General features: G+C 39.5%; 1 protein-coding gene and 1 long non-coding RNA gene across 2 annotated transcripts in view; one reads left to right on the top strand and one right to left on the bottom strand.

The window, feature by feature from the left end:
- The window catches only part of LOC307036324 (uncharacterized protein), a 98516-nt gene that overhangs the window by 8915 nt on the left and 70785 nt on the right, over positions 1 to 18816 (bottom strand). Inside the window, exon 5 of the transcript XR_013807331.1 lies at positions 13108 to 13777. The gene's annotated coding sequence lies outside the window, so the exon portion shown is untranslated. The remainder of the gene's footprint in view (positions 1 to 13107; positions 13778 to 18816) is intronic.
- Positions 1 to 18816, top strand: part of LOC307036328 — a 238918-nt gene that overhangs the window by 192567 nt on the left and 27535 nt on the right. The gene's annotated exons all lie outside the window — the stretch shown is intronic.

The raw sequence follows: 18816 nt of genomic DNA, 5'->3' as shown, positions 1-18816 counted from the left end.
TGTGATTTTATGCGGGAAAATTGCGGTAAGTTGCGTAATATGCGGAAAGTTGCGAAATATGCGGAAAGTTGCGAAATATGCGAACAGTTGTGAAATATGCGGGAAGCGGAAAAAAGGTGATTATTCTCCCGCACCCTGTTACTAGGCTACTACTGAATGAAAGGGAGCACTTTTAAAGAGTTGCTATGATAAACAGCAAGCTACATCACAGAAAGACACACACACACACACACACACACACACACACACACACACACACACACACACACACACACACACACACACACACACACACACACACACACACACACACACACACACACACACCCACCCCCCTCCTCCTCATTCTGTTTTCATTTACTCGTTCGTTATCTGACCAGCTTCAATATTGTAGGCTACTCACCTCGTTTCTTGCAACCCTCGAAAGGGTTTTGGAGGTTGAAGCCTCTGTGAGCGTGAGTTGTTTGGCTTTCTTGTCCGCAGCAGAAACCATTTTTGAATGTTTGAGCGAATCGAAGTGGGTATTCACAGTCGATTTCCTTTTATGCTCCAACACACAGTTGCACGGGGTACAGAACAGTTTCCCCCCACTTTCGTGCAAGACATTGGGGTACTGCTTTGCCCGGTCTTTAGCTGAAATGTTCGTGGGTAAATGTGATGGATTCGATTTGTTCATCTTGGTGTGTGAATTCCACACCTTCACACGACGGTGTTTGCCTTCTGTGATGCGCGGGCTGATGACGTTGCGTCATCATCATTACTCGTCAAGACGAGTTAACTTTTTAATTTTTTTTCTCAACTTTGTGTGGAAAAATGCGGGGATTATGCGGCCTTTTGAGAAATATGCTGACTTTTAAAAATCTGCGGCATTTTGCTGATTATGCGGGAAATTCTGCGATCGCAGAATCGCGTTTGTCTGGAGGGTCTAACTTACATGATGCCGTTTAGACAATATAATAATAAAGGGCGGTGCCGGCTGTCAGCGAACCGATCCGGCCTTTCTGCGCGACTATCACTCAAATGCGGGACATAGTCTTAATGTGTGGGACGCGGGACAAATAATAAAAATGCTGTGTGTGCAGTCCCGCATAGTGCGGGACACCTGGTCACCCTACAGACACGGTTCTGCCCCTCACACACACACGCTTCAAATCAAGTTGCATAAATGCTTGAGCTACGTTTTTATTATAATTACTGTGAAATCTGCCTATTATGTTTTCGTCATTATTACAACAAACACACACGTGCAACTGATAACACTGGCAATGATTTTAGATGTATTAGACTATTAAAAAAAGAAATCATGCTTCAAATAAGTGGGGTTACGGCGTACCCCCGCGTCCAACGCCCACTACACCATTGGCGATAATGGAGGAGCTATAATCGAGGTACCACCAGACCATCCTTCGATGAAATCCTCAGACACTCGCCCCGCCCCCTTACTGTGTATCGCTCACTGATTGGACGATGCAGTGCATGCACTGATCTGATGCTTCTTGACATGAGAGCAGTTTCCCAGCGGAGTGAAGAAAATACATGAACCTCACGGGAGTCACTCCTCAGTTTATACCGTGTTTTGTTTCAATTAATGTATCATTTAGTTACAAATATATGATATATCTGAACAACAAAGTGGTCAAAAATCATTTTATTCATTCTTTGGAAACATTTTCATGATCGCTTTTTTCGTTTTACATTTTCATTTATTGTCATTTCCATTCAGTCAGTCATTAAGTGCTATTTAAAATGTTAATTTGCTACATATCCAAACAAACAAAGTATGCAATCCAATGAATGTTAATAACTGGGTTTTGATAGATAACATATCTCTTTTTCTTCTCTGAATTATTTTATTTATTTTGTGCACTCTAATCAATATTAATCAAACTATTGTTTGTTTATACATTTTAAGAATGGCCTTTATCTTTTTTGAGAATTAGTTCTTATTTTATTTTTATTTATTTGGGTCTACAAGAGATGATACAAATATTTGAGTCAGTAAATGTGTACTAACAGAGGCGGGGGTGTGTGTGGAAATAACGGGGACAGAGCTGGCTGCTGTCAGACGATCAGCTGTGCAGCGTCATCACAAACGGACGTCGCTTCACGTGACGCTCCGGAGGAAAGGACGTCCCATTGCTCATAAAACTCATTTCGCTGCTTCTCGTGGTTTCCTTGCGTCTCTCCATGCTTCCCTGGTTGGAGGGACTAGTCACAGGGAAACGACGCAAGTGAGGGACGCAAGGAATCCATTTAACCGAAGTGAGAAGGACCCACTGTCAGCAATAAAGCTAACGCCAAAAGCTAACGGCAGAAGCTAATAAAAAAACTGGAGCATTTAGATGCTATACATCAAGATATCTTTCTCGGGCAACCAAAACAAAAACACAATTGAATTTCCTTCCATCAGGGGCTCACAAGCACAATTTCTTGTTTTCTAGCATGTAGCCTTTTTTACTTTTCAGTTTGTTTTGCTACCCAAAATTGCAACAAAAAGAAAAGATCTAAGAGTGAAGGAGTAGCAATATCAATGGAAGTCAATGGCTGCCAAATGGCATCATATTGATTTTATCTGTCTAGTGTATGTTGGATTTTCATGAAATATAAGAAATACATGGAGAAATAGCATACACAGTACACACTTGTTGGTCTTACATCAGAGCCAAGCTTTTCAATCCTACCGAGTATATGGCTGTGATAAAGTCACTCCATTCCCCTCCTCCTTCTATATTTCTTCCCCCTACTCTTTAAATGCGGCGGGGGTGCGGAGGGTGCTCGTCATGGACGAGGCAGATTGTGCTTGTGTGTGTAAGGCCGTGGTGTTAGCGGAGGAGGAGAGGGAGGCTGCTGCTTTGAGGATTCTGCCCACTCGCCTCGTCTCGCCTGCCTGGCTCTTTGAAGCTGTTCGATGACCGCACAGGGCAACATCACCGCAGGTGGGGGGGAGACTGGTGCATGGTGGTAGTGGTGGGGTACGGAAGCCTGTCATTTGTATACAGCTGTTTCTTTCATCTTGTCCAGCTCCACTCCTCCTCCTCCTCCCACTCGTCTATCCCTTCCTCTCTCTGCTAGTCTATTCATCTGTTGCTCTGCTCCTTCTCCAAGACCCCTTAAAGCTCTTTAAAGAAGTTGCAGCAAGGCACCCAGGCCTGCAGCCAGGTGAGCTGGAACATGTTGCAGGAAGAGGAAATAAATGTGAAAGTTGCCGATACAATGGCTGTCATTGAGATCAAACAAAACCGTGCTTTTAAAGACGGGTGCATTTTTCCAAGCACTGCCCTACTCATTCTTATTTTCAGCCTAGGATTCTTTTCATATCGACCTGTGAATTTTTATCGCTTTTTATCGTTGATTAATTGCAAACAAATTATTTGATGCAGCTATTCTGTCACTTTCCCATACAAGCATGGGTAGACAAAGTCAAAGAAAGAAAACAATGCCAGAATTACTATTTCAATAATATGACTAGCAAATAATACATACATCATATGAAGACCTTTTCTGAATTGTACACAAATAGCTTACAGATGCTGAAAGGCCAGTTATTTATGCAGATCCCAATGTTCATGCAAGCAGTTCACTCTGACCGTCTTACAGTTTTAATGCTTTGTGGATTCAGTTATATACTGCAGTTACCAAATAACAATTATCTATGACATAGAAAACAAAATCTGTCAATTTGTGTCTATTTTAACAAACATCCTAATTGTCTGTGAACTAAATAAATAATAAAACATAACAGAACTCCTGAATAATCTTACACAGCCCATAGCGTCCAATCCCCTCTGTTCTCACGGTAACACAGAGACCACATATGACTTGACGTGTTGCTACATCAATTAGCAGCAATTAACACCAGCCCACTGAGCACCTGCGTTTGGAGCTCTGGCATCTGGGTTGCATTATCAGAACTATGTTGTTGTATTATCATAATAAGTGCTGAAACACTGACGCCATCCCGCTGGGCTCTTGTCTGTCCCAGGAGGGTGTCAGTGTGTCTCTTTTCCAGCTGAAGTGTTTTCTTGTATCATAAAAAATGTCATGCCAAACCCATCACTCCAAATCATTTAACATACCTTGCTTGCTTTAAAGGCCACCTACACATCAGTCAAACATCTATTCTCTATTCCTCTGCTCTTACATGAATGAGTTCCACCACCTCAGTGCTCTCGGCCGGCCATGTTGTTGTAAATGATTGTTTTGCATTGAGTTTCCTGAGTACCATGGACGAATTGAGAGACTGCTCTATACAAACAGGCTGAGTGGTTGTTATTTCAGTGGTGACGCCCGGCTCACCAGACACAGAGGGCGGCATATCGATCGCCTGTCGCTGAGAATGCAAAGCAGCAGTCTGAAGGAGACACTAGAAAGACAGGCAGCTCGTGGAGGCGAGAGAAGCTCATATAAAGCAAGAGCAAGAAAGGTGGGGAGGTTTGAGAAGTGTGGTGGAGAATACTGACTTGTAAAGAAAGGAGTTCAGTCAGCAATTGAAAATATTTTGAGGTAGACATCCTGATTTAGTCTTGAAGGTCTGCACCACTGATCCACTGTGATGAACCTGCATAATATAGGAAACATCTAAATTAAACGATTAAGGATAGTCATGCCATATACGTGTTGAAGTTGTAATTGGTTGTTGCATTTCAGTTTTAATTGACAATATAAGGATGCGGTATAATGTGATCTTACTTTCTTATTACATAGATGATGTTAGCACAGCCACCTAGCTATTCTGACTAATGAATGACAATGCTTACATTGTGGCATAAGCCATGTTTTGCAGCATATTGAATGAAGGAATATTTTTCACTATGATCTATTCTCTGACACTCTGAAATGAAAACTTGTGTATTTATTAATAACACCTGATTATTGGTAGCTTGAGTCGTATGCTGCTGTATCAGTTGTTAAAAAACAACTGAAACGAATCAGGGTCCAATTCATGAGGTCATCACTACACTCTAGGTGAACGCACAGAAAGATGAGCTCTGACTTCTCAAACATCAGCAGCGTTCTGCTTACTTTGCCCTGTAACTGTAAAATATGTTCCTACTTTCCTAATGTCTGATCTAGGTTTGTTTTTTGATACACTCATGGCTGGCCCGCCAACATATCTACAGTAGCATCCACAGAATTATGTCACACAATCCCAATCTGGTGCTACACATTTAATTAAGATTCTCTGTGTTTAGGTCACACATCTTTCGTTTAGTTATTACTATAATAAGTAATATTCTGACAAAGGCCTTAAAAGCTGTTACTGGGAGTGAGTAAAAAAATACCTTGGATGAAAAGGTAAGTATCAAAAGAAGATTCAACATATAATGCAAACCCACAAGATAATGAAATACTTTAATGTTATTACAGATAATGTAATGTGATTGTTATTATCAGAAGGCATTGATTCAGGTTTTTAGCTCCTTTTCAAAGCTCGATATATTTTTGTCACTGTCTTTTAATACAATTTGTTAAATGCTGAAATGTAAGTCTTGAGTGGAATTATTCAATTAAAAGGTACTGTAATATTAAACTAATTGATCTTATCTGTATGCATTCTACATAGGCAGCTATAGCGATGACAGTGATTTTTCCTCTTTAAGTCTACGTTTTTTTGGCAAGCATTACAGGCTGTCAGGATCTCGACACAAACTGATGAACCCAAATGCACGACCCAGAGACAAAGTCTTGAATGTAAAAGAAAACGTAATTTTAATTTCACAGATCAGGTAATCCCTCTTGACAGAGTAGGTACTGGAGATAACAAAAAGGCGCTCACAAGGCAACACACTCTCACTCCATAAACGTCCAGGAGCGACGCTTGGTCAGGGTCCCGAGGCGTGCAGTTGGGAAGCTCCTAGGCTCCTTCAGCTTCATAAAAGGGACGCAAATAGCTTTCAACTGATTGCAATGTATTCCCATCTGCGGCGGGATTTGACGCTGATGGAAGCACGGCATTCATTTGTGTCGGCTGCCCTTAAAGGCAATGTGAGCGTCCATTCCCATTGGATAACAGAGAATTGTACACCAGGAAGTAAGTATTCTCCTTACTGTCAATTGATTTGACAGTGATATCTCCACTACTCATCAACTAAAAAACACTAGATTATCCTTGTTGATTAAACGACATTGATAGGTTTTGTGAACATTTTCTTGTTACCCCAGCTGGTCGACACCTCTTTTAGCAGAAACAAAGGCTACTTTAATATATTAAATCGATGTTAATCCAGGTGGATGTGGAATTAACGGACGTGACGTTGTGTGATTGCGTTGCCAGGCAACAGCTTCGGTTCATGTTAATTTACAAACTCTTCAACTACAACCGTAGTTATATTTAAAAACATGTTAGAAGGCCTCACGAAATACTTTAATGTAAATTAAAATTGAAATGTGAAGGAATCTGTGTACAACAAAATACATCCTTACGAAATACGAAACCGGAAACAGGCGGAGGCAAGATCCTCAGCGCGATTTAGCCGCAAAGCACGCTGGGATTTGGTGTTTATAAAATGTGAAATCCGAAAACATATTTTTCAAAAAATGCAATAACGCGCTTTAACCACTAGGTGCCCGTTTCTATCAGCTGTGCACCGTTATGGTGTAAATACAGTCGATCTACCAATTGGATCAAATATAAAAGTCACCCGAATTATTGTTGTTACTGTAAGGAGGCGTATTGTGTGAAAAGAAATGTAAGATGTTGTTTAACTGCTGATATATTTAGGATCCACGTCACGTTTTCAGTTTGGCGGCATTTCCTCCTGTTTGTCTCTACAAAGCCCTCATGTTTCTCCTCAGGGCTCTATAAATATACAACTACGGCAGATATTTCATATTTAATGCAGCCGAACCGTGTATTACAATGCCGTTATGTGATGACTTTCAAAGAGAAAAAGCAAGCACACTCGGAATAATGTATTATCTTATTTTTAAAATATGTTTTCGGATTTGACATTTTAGAAACACCAAATCCCAGCGTGCTTTGCGGCTAATTCGAGCTGAGGATCTTGCCTCCGCCTGTTTCAATGTTGTTTAATCAACAAGGATAATCTGGTGTTTTTGAGTTGATGAGCAGTGGAGATATTACTGTCAAATCAATTGACAGTAAGGAGAATACTTACTTCCTGCTGTACAATTCTCTGTTATCCAATGGGAATGGACACTCACATTGCCTTTAAGGGCAGCCGACACAAATGAATGCCGTGCTTCCATGAGCGTCAAATCCCGCCGCAGATGGGAATACATTGCAATCAGTTGAAAGTTATTTGCGTCCCTTTATGAAGCTGAAGGAGCCTAGGAGCCTCCCAACTGCACGCCTCGGGACCCTGACCAAGCGTCGCTCCTGGACGTTTATGGAGTGAGTGTGTGTTGCACAAGCATGAAAAACTATGCATAACAAAAAGAGAACTTAAGAAAAACTTAAGCCTACAAAACTTAACAAAAGAAACAAAACCTGACATGACTGAAAGCGATCCTTTCTGAGCTGAGGCTTGGCACGACCATTCCGAGAAACAAACAAGATGAACTGACTCAGGACAGGGGAGAGACAGGAATATTTAAACATGAGGTGAGTGGGAACAGGTGCAAGCAATCAGGGGCGGGGCAGACACTGATGATGGCAGGAAAAACACACAAGGGGAGGAAGAAAACAGGGCCTGAAATGAAAGACAAGAGGTAAGTACAAAATAAAACAGGAAATGACAGACGCTCTCCTGAACAGCAGTATTCAGCTATTTCAAAAACTGGCGTACTCCATGTCTGCAATGACGTGATTATTCAAAGAGTATTCCATGGTGTTCTCTAATAAATAAAAACTAATGTTTGTTCTCAGCAGCTGAAGTTAATTAACCACTTTGTTCTGCAGATTTGCATGACTGCACTCGTGTAACAAGTAAACATAAATGTCTTTGTGTTGTGAAGTTATAGTAGTTATGTGATTTCATGCATTATACTCTCTAACTATCTAACCCTAATCCTAACCAAAATACAGTTTCATCATTCAACAAAATGTTCGAAAAAGACAATTTATTGATATAACACAGTGGGCTGATAAAATACACCAGTGTGTATAGCTTTTATTGTAAAGTATATTTTTACTGATGAACGATGAAAATAACACCCAGTTATGTTGGCAAAAACCTCTATATCATGTGACCACACATTAAATATACACCAGAAAAGTGTTCCCATCTTTATCCCATATAGAACAGTTGTATTACAAAAAAAAGATGACTTTGTTATATGACATCACAAGACATTATATGCCATGATAACGCCTTTATGTTCTGTCAAGTTATAAAGTATGATAAAAAATGTGGAGAAACTATCAGAGATGTGTGGGACCAGTGGGCTCGATCCAGACTCCTGCTGTCAGAGCTGAAGCCTAAAAGTGCAATGAATATGATTTTTGCTGCCCGATAGCACACGATGACCCTAATATATCTGCAGGGGCTTGACAGGATTGTTGATCAATACTGATGACCTAATGATTACTTGGCCAGGTGCCGAGAACTCAGGCTTTCATGGCCATTTTCCTTTTTGGAAGGAAAACTCTCCCGCTGCTTTCAAGTCAATAGAGGTCACATTTTATTTAATGTTCCTTAAATGATAAATATAGTAAATACACTAAGACCTCAATGTGTACGCAATCAAAAAGCAAATAACCCACTCTGTTAATTCAACTCATATATATGCTTATGCTATTACACTTTTTTTTTTCTTTTGGTTAATTATGTAATCATTATAATATTATTTTCTGTGGAAAAAGTTTCTAGAAGCTCTACTTTAATAAATGTTCCTCCTTCACTACCGTTACAGCTGTTTCCATCTCTTCCATGTTTTTTGCCCTTTTCTCTGCCATTTTCCGGTGGCAGTAGGTTGCTAGCTCTCTCCAATCTTAATCCTCATTTCACAAATACATTAAGTTATAATACTGTCTTTATTATGGGAACGCAACAATACAATGGACCCCAAACAATACACTCTATTGTATCATGTGGTTGTCACGACCAATCGATACCTGCATTGTAATTTAAAATGTAGCGCTGCAGGCTGCACTTTGGTAAGTTTGTGTGATTTTAGGGAGTTTTGACAAAAGAGAATTTGCCAGCAGTGGAGCAATGAATGGACTTAGAAAAAAAGTGGAAGCGTGCAGTCCGGACTCAACAAGTAAATATGAAATCCACCCAGATGACTAAGTTGTTTGTACCATGCTGTAAGGGGCATCACTGAGCTATGATCTGATCAGTGTTTTGAAAACAATTCTGATAATGCTGCAGAATTAAGACAAGGTGGCACACAGGCATGGCTCCATCCGAAATCAGCTGGAAAATTAACTCTGCTTGGGCGGCAGGAGCTCAGTTTGTATGGACTGGGCCTTGGAACTAATTGGTCGCCGGTTTACTTCCCAATTGGACCAGAAAAAAAAGTGCGTAGACTGGTAGTTGTAGAGGAGCCAGTTCACGTCCACTTTCGAGGTGCCTTTGAGCAAGGCACCGTACCCCGACCGGCAAGCAGCCTCTTTCCTCTGGCACCTCTCCCAATACATGTGCATGTGTGCACCTATTCCTGAATGTATTTGAACTGTGTGCGTGTAAACAGAGTGGAACAAATGTCCCCCTAATGGGATCAATAAAGGTTCATAATCTTCTTCATTTTCCTAATATTGAAGGTATTGTGAACTAATGATCTACAGTAAAAGACTGTAAATTTTATTTATCCTTATCTATACTGAATTATAAAGCTATTCTTGGTGTTCTTCCACCTTATCTATGGATTTCTATCATCTGGAAAAATACAGGACCTCATAGGCTTTGCTCCGAGGTCTGTTCCATAATGAGCTGGGGAAAAGGTCTATGGTGCTCCATTTGCTTGGAACAAGCTGCAATATGAGCTGAAACTTAGGGAGCTGGTCTTCATTTACATTTAAAAGTTCTAAATACCTGACTAACTTACTTACTTACTTATTTATTTGATATTTGCGGGTACTTTCACATGCTAACTGGCTATTTATCCTGAAAATTGACTTTAGCAGTACACTAAGCTATGCTGCGTAGTGATGGGAATTACGGCTCTTTGAAGGGAGCCGGATTTGCGGCTCCGTTCCTTTCCGAGAGCCGTTCAAAAGAGCCGTTTTTTTTAAGGGGGCGGGGTTAATAGGTTTATCTGCAAAATAATCACCAGGATAATGATTGACTGTATTGCCAGAAATCTACTTTTACTCACAGAAAAAAAAAATGTATAACTTGCTACATCTCTCAGCCAGCCAAACTACTAATCAAGCAGCATGCGTTATGCCATCCTTTATGGAACATTTGCATTCAGGAAAGCAAGTTCCTTTAAAGGCGAGTGGATTTATGGCAGGCAGTGAACCAACGATAAAAAGAACGGCTCTCACCAAGTAGGACTCGGTTCCTTTTGTTCGTACCAAAGAGCCACTCAAAAGAATCGGATCGTTCGCGAACTTCACATCACTAATCTGAGGGCCCTTCCTGCTGGACTATAATACTGCGAGACAATGTGTAACATATTTTAAGTAATGTGGTTGTTCTTCAAATTAATGCCATTTATGTATAGTTCCTGAAATACTTAACAGTAAGCTGATTATTTGCTCCTTTTTAATGTCAGAGTAAACTCCCATGCAATATATTATATTCATCATAATCCCAAAATACATGTCTTAATTACTGAGACAGGTGGTTGTATTACTCTATCAATTCAGTATCATTTCAGTATCACAACTTGATGCACCTCTTCTTTCGAAACAAGACACTTGTGCCTGATTTTTACCATGAAACTATCTGCAATCACACCATCTGCTCGGCTGTAAACACGGCACTCCACAAACCCACACAAGATTGTCTGTGTTTAAGAGTTAATAACAGTAAATCATGGCATTCATCTGCCCAACTCAATCACTCCTTTACAATGTGTATGAATAAAACATTGTCTCTAATCGTACAAGACACAAGTGATGGTAGGTCAGATCAGATGTTAAAGGTCACGTCCACTCCTATTGGCTGAATGTACTCTCACAAGCAATCGGTGTGTGATCAATACCAATAGCAAGCAGCGCTGGTATCATGGTGACAATTACAGGTTTGGAGATTGCGCAGCCTTGCATTCAGTAGGCTGTCAATGAGCATTTGGCAGAGCATCGAGAGCTGTGTGATTTGGTCAAGCCATAAATAAAGACAGCTACACTGCAATTTTCATTACTGAAGAGCCTGGCTGTGGGTTGTACTGCAGCCAGCTATTTGTCTGTAGGATTTAGCCAAATGCTTCTGTGATTCTATGTGTGTATGTGCTGATGGGTAGAGGTTTGGGTCAAACAGAGACTGTGTGAACACATTTTGCACAGTCGTTGTATCTTTTATTGTTCCTCACAAAAGTACCTACAGTATGAAGACAAATGTAAAACACTTTCTTTATGATTTACAAAGTTTATGCATGAATACATAGCTAACATTATGTGAAAATAAAGTTTGTTGTGCATATAAATAGTCTACAAAGGCTAAATCCCTGTTTACCCTTCAGAGGGAGTTTCTCTCCCACACACTCCCCCCCCCCCCCCCCCCCCCTCGGCCTGAAACACCTCCATTTGGAGTCCTTTGTTTACTTCCGTAACATAGTGACACCACTTTGTAAAACTTGCGCTTATATTAGCTAGCGCTCCAACAAATTGTGCGTCGTGATAGGCTATGTGGCGGGACATGTATAAGCGGATGAACAATCTCAACAGAGCCGGCCAGCTAACCATTCAGAGCAGACTTGGCTCTAGTTTCAGACAGAGGGTGAAAAGAGGTGCTGCGGCACAGGCAGTATGAGAAAAATAAAGAGATTTTTTAACATTAAAGCATGGAGACATGTAAAAAATGAGCATAATATGTCCTCTTTAGAAAGGGGACTGTAACAAAGTCTACTGATGATGATGTCAATCCGCTAAGAACAGATTTGCCTGTTTTTATATACTCCAAACACTTGCATAGAAGATTCCCAATAAGTAATGATTCCAACTGTATTGGATCCATAGAGTGGCAGTAGTAGTATTGTAGCTGTTTGTTGTGGTAGTAAACTGAGGCTGGTGGGTAATGTATGCTACGTAAACTTAATCCTTCCTTAAATGATTGTTTTCTATATTATTGAGCACCACATATTTGTAGACTTGGTAGATGCTACAGTTTACATTCAACAATGTATTAATTAATTAATAGAGGAATGAAATGCCCAGCCACTTCACATTGCATCCTGTATAAAAAAAGGTTACTGATCATACTCAAAGAATATTCATATCATGTATTAATCAGAGCACCCTCAATAAAACATACCTTAGCCTCACCTGCTGCCTACAGTAGGAGTCATAGTAAAGACAGTCTTCAATGAACTTTATATATCAAAGGAAGTAATCCTGATTAAGGTCATTCTAAAAATGTTGTCAACTCTATTTCGGACTTAAAGAGGGAGTAATACCCAACATACATACTGTAAGAATGAATGTCCAAACAATAGCGACTGACCCTACTAGCAGCCTGTGCTTGTATAGCTGAATAGTGGCAATCGAAGCTAAAGTGTTCAGCTCCTCATGTATCATAAACTCTTGACATGGCCCCAGCTTCCTCCAAGGCAAAAGGAAGAGGGATTCGGGGCCCGAGCAGTTTCCCAAAGATCACAGCATTTCAATAATACGAGTTGAAGGCACCTTTCTTAGCAAGCTGAAGAGATTAAAAATTGCAAAACGTGTAAACGTCTTTAAGAAGCTGAGGCTCAGTGATAAAACGTGATGCGTGCCTCTGAGGTTGAGAAGAAGGCGGGGAAGGCAGACGGAAGGAAACACATAGACTTTGGCAAATGTGGTCTCAACAGGATGTTCTGGGCCGGGTTATACCTTCACTTTGACTGCTAGCCTTTTTCCGGATGCTGGTAAGCCTTCAATTAAATGACGGCTACCTTTTTCAAGTCACTAATCCTCTTACAGTTTGGAACCCTAACCCTTTGCCATGCGGAAAATACACACACACGCTCAGGCAGGGTGTGTGTGTGTGTGTGTGTGTGTGTGTGTGTGTGTGTGTGTGTGTGTGTGTGTGTGTGTGTGTGTGTGTGTGTGTGTCTTACCCTCCTGCTGCCTGTCTTGCAGTCCTCCTGCCTTCTGAAGTTGACAAAAGAGGCTGTTCATGTCACAAACTGAGCCTGGAGGTAAAGTCTGCATGAAGGAAATAAGCGTATGTGGCAAGCTGGAACGTATATCATACATAAACATGAAGGTCGTGACAATATATATAATGCGTGTAGCCATCTTTAGAGTTGAATATGCAGTAATAGTAATAAAACTGTTCATATTCATACAATCATTAATGGGAGTTAGTAATAAGTAGCACTAGCAGTAAGTAGGCGCATTCATACAAAATGGCATTTAAATGGTTATCAGCAGGAATTACTATAACATATTAATTATTATATGTAGTTATTATTTATGATATGTTGTAAATAGAAAGTACTAGTTGAAGGATATTTTACCATATTAAACAAACCAGTATAAAATATTACCAAAAACGATGTATTAAAAGCGATGGAAAACATACAATATTAATATGAAACAAAGCGGGGCAGAAATAAAAAGTGTGCAGTCCTGTGTCTCCACAAGCTCTGTGTGTGCGCAGGCCTACACAAACATTTTTGGAAGGCAAAGAGATATCAGCTTTAAAGAGCCATGCCATGCGGCGGCCATCTTTTCCAACTCTTATGGTTGGGATCCGTTGAAGCGAAGGCCAGAGACGAAGAGGTCCTAGGGAAAGGAAAGAATCAAACAAAGGGAGCTGTCAACTTTTACTGACTTGACTTTCACAATTCGGTGTTAAGCTGACCAGGAGTGATGGATCATGGGAAATTGAGTCCAAAAGGAGGTGCACTTAGGTGTGAGTGACAGAAAATTGGATACAGTCAACATATACTGTACAAATCTGACCTTGGCTATGTTCACGTACTGCTACAGTACTGTAGTATCAAAGTTTGGGCACTGCATTTTGCATAAAGTTGTTTTCTCAATCTACTCTCAAATGTTACTTAAGCGTAGGGCACTTTGTGTGCACGTGAAGTACACGTGAGCCAGGTGTTTCTTACACTCTAGTTTCCAGTTCTTTTATTTTAAAATGCATTCTATTATGTCTCGATACCGAATGGAATCCAATTAATAATTTATATCAGGAATAGGCCAATGTGAAATTGTTGTAAAGACCATCAGGATAACAACATTATATGTAGATTGTAAATGCAAATACAATGCATAGAGACATTTTCAGTTGTTGCCAAACCGCTAGGACCTAAGCCACATAACCTCCTCTCCTCCATGGAGCCCTAGGAGGACAGACTACACAGAACAAGCACTTAAATCACACCGGTAGGAGAAAACCGCAAGCACACAAAGGGAGTGGGAGACCTTAACCTTAAAATTATGTGTCAAGGACCTTTTAAAGGTGTTGTAGGTAATTCACTTCAGAAACACTTTTTGTTATAATCCATGGAATGCTCTTAACATCCCGCTAGCAATGAATACATTAAAAGCTTTGACAATAAATACATAAACAACTTTCATCTGTGGAAGCCGTGGCGCTGTAAAAAGCACGACCAATCATCTGAGCCGGCCCTACTAAAATAACTGGATGGCCTACCTGCCTGTCAGCCATCCATATGTGCACAAACTTACCTCGTGCCCTCATTGGTCATGTGCACGTTCGTGTGTGTTGGAGGAGGGGCTCTGTAAGGAAGTCTGAAAGAAGGGTCAGATTTTTTTGGGCTGTGTACTTTCAAATTCTAGCGCACTCGAGCTGGTTTCTCCTTTCTTACCTTTAAGTGTGATTTTAAATTTCATATTTCTTAAAATATATAAACCCACATAATGACAAGTGAAATTATTTATTTATTTATTCAAACATTTGCGTTCTGATGACAGTTTGAAAGCGGATAAAGGTAAAGTATAGACAGAACACACTTTATTGTCTTTGATTTACTTTGCTTTTACTTTGATGATTTGAGAACCTGAAATTGCTTGCTGTCAGAATTCTCAAATGGTCAAACTTATTTTCCTCCTCTTTTATATTTTTTATTTGATTCATTTTGATTATTCTTGGTCTGCCCCATTTCGTCATCATCTTTCCATCAATGCTTGTTGTTGAATGGAGCCCAAAGAACATCGCCTTCTAAAAACAGTGAACGCATTCAAACTCACAAAACTCACTTAATTTGAAAATGGAGGGAAATTGGACTGCATCTCTTTTGGTGAAGTGTAAAAATAGAGGATATCAACTTCTTAAAGTTGCTTTTTTCTTACCCAAAGTACCTTCATTGTTTAAAAGCAGGAAATGAAGAATCTTGGGTCATTCAGAAAAACACCTCAAGGTTTTATTTTTAATGTTTCAACCCATATTGACATCCCTAACACATTCCTTAATAAACCTTAAATTTCTCCTATGAATGCTATGGTGCTGATTGATTATCTTGCACCCATTATCTGTGAATACATCATACTTACTGATGCATTCAGTACAGCACCACTCATAAAAGTCAGAAATGTAAATGTATTTAATTGTCTAATTTATTTATTTGACTAGATTTCTACTTGGACGCTCTATTTTTCTTGTAATCGTGATCATAAGGACTTGTTATGATCCCTTTGAGTTCTATAAAGCCAGACACAAAGACAGCTGCTCCTCACTGAAGCTATTGATCAGGATAAGGCACAGCCCTCTGTAAAACGAGAGGTGTTCCCGCTATAATCAGCCAACACTGTGTATTGATTGGCCATTGTCAGGCGAGTCGCCTAAAGGGAGGACACAGTCAGAGTCATGGGCAATTAATGTTCTCCATGCCACAGTGACAAGTCCTCTCTCGCCTCCTAGCCTTCCACTCTCTCTCCGTCAGGCAATTACAATTTATTGAAATGGGTTTATTGACACGATAAATATGCATCTGAATACTTGAAGGAGGCAGTCATATTAGCAAATGCACATTGCAGAAGGGGATTTTTCTAAAGACACCGTGAAGACCCCTCCACACCACTAGGTGTTCTGTGGTCTCTCTCTCTTGTTTGCAGGTTCCAGTGCTGTGGGTGATCGTGGACTGAGGACTGACGAGCTGCACCTGGGCAGCTGCTATAATACAGCCCATCGCGTTTCGGGAGGCTCTCTCTCATTCCTCTCGCACACTCCCTGTGTGAGCCTTGCGCCGCGGCTGTTTATTTTTGTGTTCACTAAATAAATTATTGTTATATTTTCATACCCATCGTCTCGACTCCCAACAACATGTTTTCAGGCATTCAAATCTTAAAATCTTTGAAAAAAAGTATATATATACATGTCATACATATAAGTATACATATTTACAGTAGAAAGGACATGAACCACAAATAATACTCAATATTAAGTGTTTTAGATAAGTTAGATTGTTCAACATCATGGTTAAAGGAATGCTAATTAAAATAAGGTTTCTCTAATGACCAATCAATGCTAAAATAAGTAAACCTCATTGTCTGTTCAAATCAGTGCAAGCCTCTCAGAACAGCAGCCTGGCTGGAACACAGTGATATACTGTCTAATTTACAACGGCCCCTGTTTCCGTTTCAATCAAATCTCCAATATTAACACCAAGCAATAATTCCTTCTGCTTTATTACGAATGTAGCCTACCTAGTCGATAAATCAGCCGCCACAAGCTGGTATAATTCACAGTGGAAATCAGGCATATTTTATACTGTCTGAGTCACACTGATAATGAACCATTATTTCAGCTTTATGTCCTTTCTGTGTAGAGAGAGCCACTTGAGTCTGTCCTCGTACTGCAGTGTTCCTTTTTCTATTTAACTTTAAAAAGAAACTTTGCTGAAAGCTTTGACATAGTTCACACAGGAAGCAGATTAGAACCCATTTATGGCTATTAAAAAAATAAAAAGGTAAGGATTTTGAAGGACACTGATGATAAGTGCCTCAAAGCACAACAATTGGACTTTAACTGCATGATCTTGAGTAAATTGTTAGTTTTAAGGTAATACATAATTAATATTTCACAAGTTCTAACTTGTCAAAGGAAAACCCTTTTTATATATTTATCCTGCGAGTAAATGTGGTTTAGGTAAAAGCTGAATAGATCTCATTACATGCAATGAGTTTGAGAAGTAATGATGCATCTCAGCATTCTCAATTAATTTCTCAAAGTTGGAGCTTTCAGCAGGAAGTTGTCCTCGTAAGGCCAATCCAGTCGGAAATACCAGTGGAGAATTCAGACACATCGCGTGATATTTAAGACAAAAATACTGATGTTTAACCTAATTGACAACTGTGAAAATTGTCCGTTAACATAATCCTGTCCAACATAATTTAAAATAAACAGTCCGGGTTTCTGAGCATCTGCATATATGCATGTATTGATACTTCATAGTTTCATCATCACAAGAAATGGAAGTGGAACTTTTAACCCAAATGCAAGAGACTACAGGCAACAGGAACATTAAAAAGAAAATACTTCAATTCCAGGCTTAATTCAGGCTAAGCTACTACAGATCTTCACATTACAAAACAAGGATCCAAAAAAAATGTACATCAACGGCTGAGAATAAACATATGCAATTCATCTTATCGATAACTATGGGAAACTAGAACAATTGTTCATTAACAAATGTTAAATATGTTCAAGTGTGTTCATGTTGGCCTCTGCCGGGCTATTTGCTTCTTCTTGGTGCAGATGGGAGTCCACACCGAGATGCAGTACATCAGGATACGTTTCACTGTGCATCACTAACATTTCACATGCATGTATATTTAAAGCTTGAGAGTCTTTCCAGAATCTCGCTGTCGATAAACACTAGGGTGAGAAGAACCTCTTCCTCCTTATCTTTAGAAAGTCTACCGGAATCTTAAAGTATAATTGCAGTAGGAATTATTCTGGTTTACATTACTTAAATGGATTCACTGATAAAAAAGGAGGATATTGTTATTATATTTTATCTAGTTTTATCATCTCTTATCTTATCTAATTTGATCTGATTTTGATTCTGATTTGATCTTATCTTTAAAATACTGTGTGTGGCTGTGATGATGCGACAATCCCAAATAGTTGGTTGCTAAGTGATTATAGTTTCAAACACTGCTTGCATAGCCTGTTTTTTTTTTCTGGACTGAGGGTAACAGCTTAAAGCAGCAGATAGAACGTTCTACTGAACTATTGTAGCGCTACGAGGTTCCTGATGAATGCTATGAAGTGCATTTCAACGCTGATGCAATTGTATCTACAGATCTTTAAAGTTAAGGGATTTGTTATTGCAACTTATTCAAGCATCACTGTAGGCTGAAAACTTCGATATAACATTATGCACTTCTTTGATTCATGTTTTTATTCACTACTGAACTATTCAACCCAAATCATAAAACCTGACCCAGTAATACAGTGCTGAAATTGCCTTTTATAATAATAATAGTACACATAAAGTCACACTACAAAATCATGTTACAAAAAGATGTTGTGAAAAGTAATGTGTGAACACGTCTTTAATGTGTGAGGACGCCATATTTTAATCTGTTACAGCAGCAAATATTGGCATTAAAAATGGAGATGATAACAAAAAAAACAACATATTTGGCCACCTGTCTTGGAATATGCGCAATGAATAAATTATTTAAAGAGCATCTTGCAGGTTTTTTTTTTTTCTCTATTTATGCTTAAACTTGCTTGAAAATTACAATAAAAAAGTGAATGTAGGATTTGATATGTTTTACGAGACATAAGGGCAGGAATTCAGAGGGAAAGGAGCAATTTTGAGCTCTGCTCTTAAAAACGG

The sequence above is a fragment of the Notothenia rossii genome (genome assembly GCF_949606895.1).
Source record: "Notothenia rossii genome assembly, chromosome: 4".
In the NCBI taxonomy this organism is placed as follows: Eukaryota; Metazoa; Chordata; class Actinopteri; order Perciformes; family Nototheniidae; genus Notothenia; species Notothenia rossii.
Note: the sequence above shows the minus strand (reverse complement) of the source record. Positions and strands in the feature narration are given on the sequence as shown.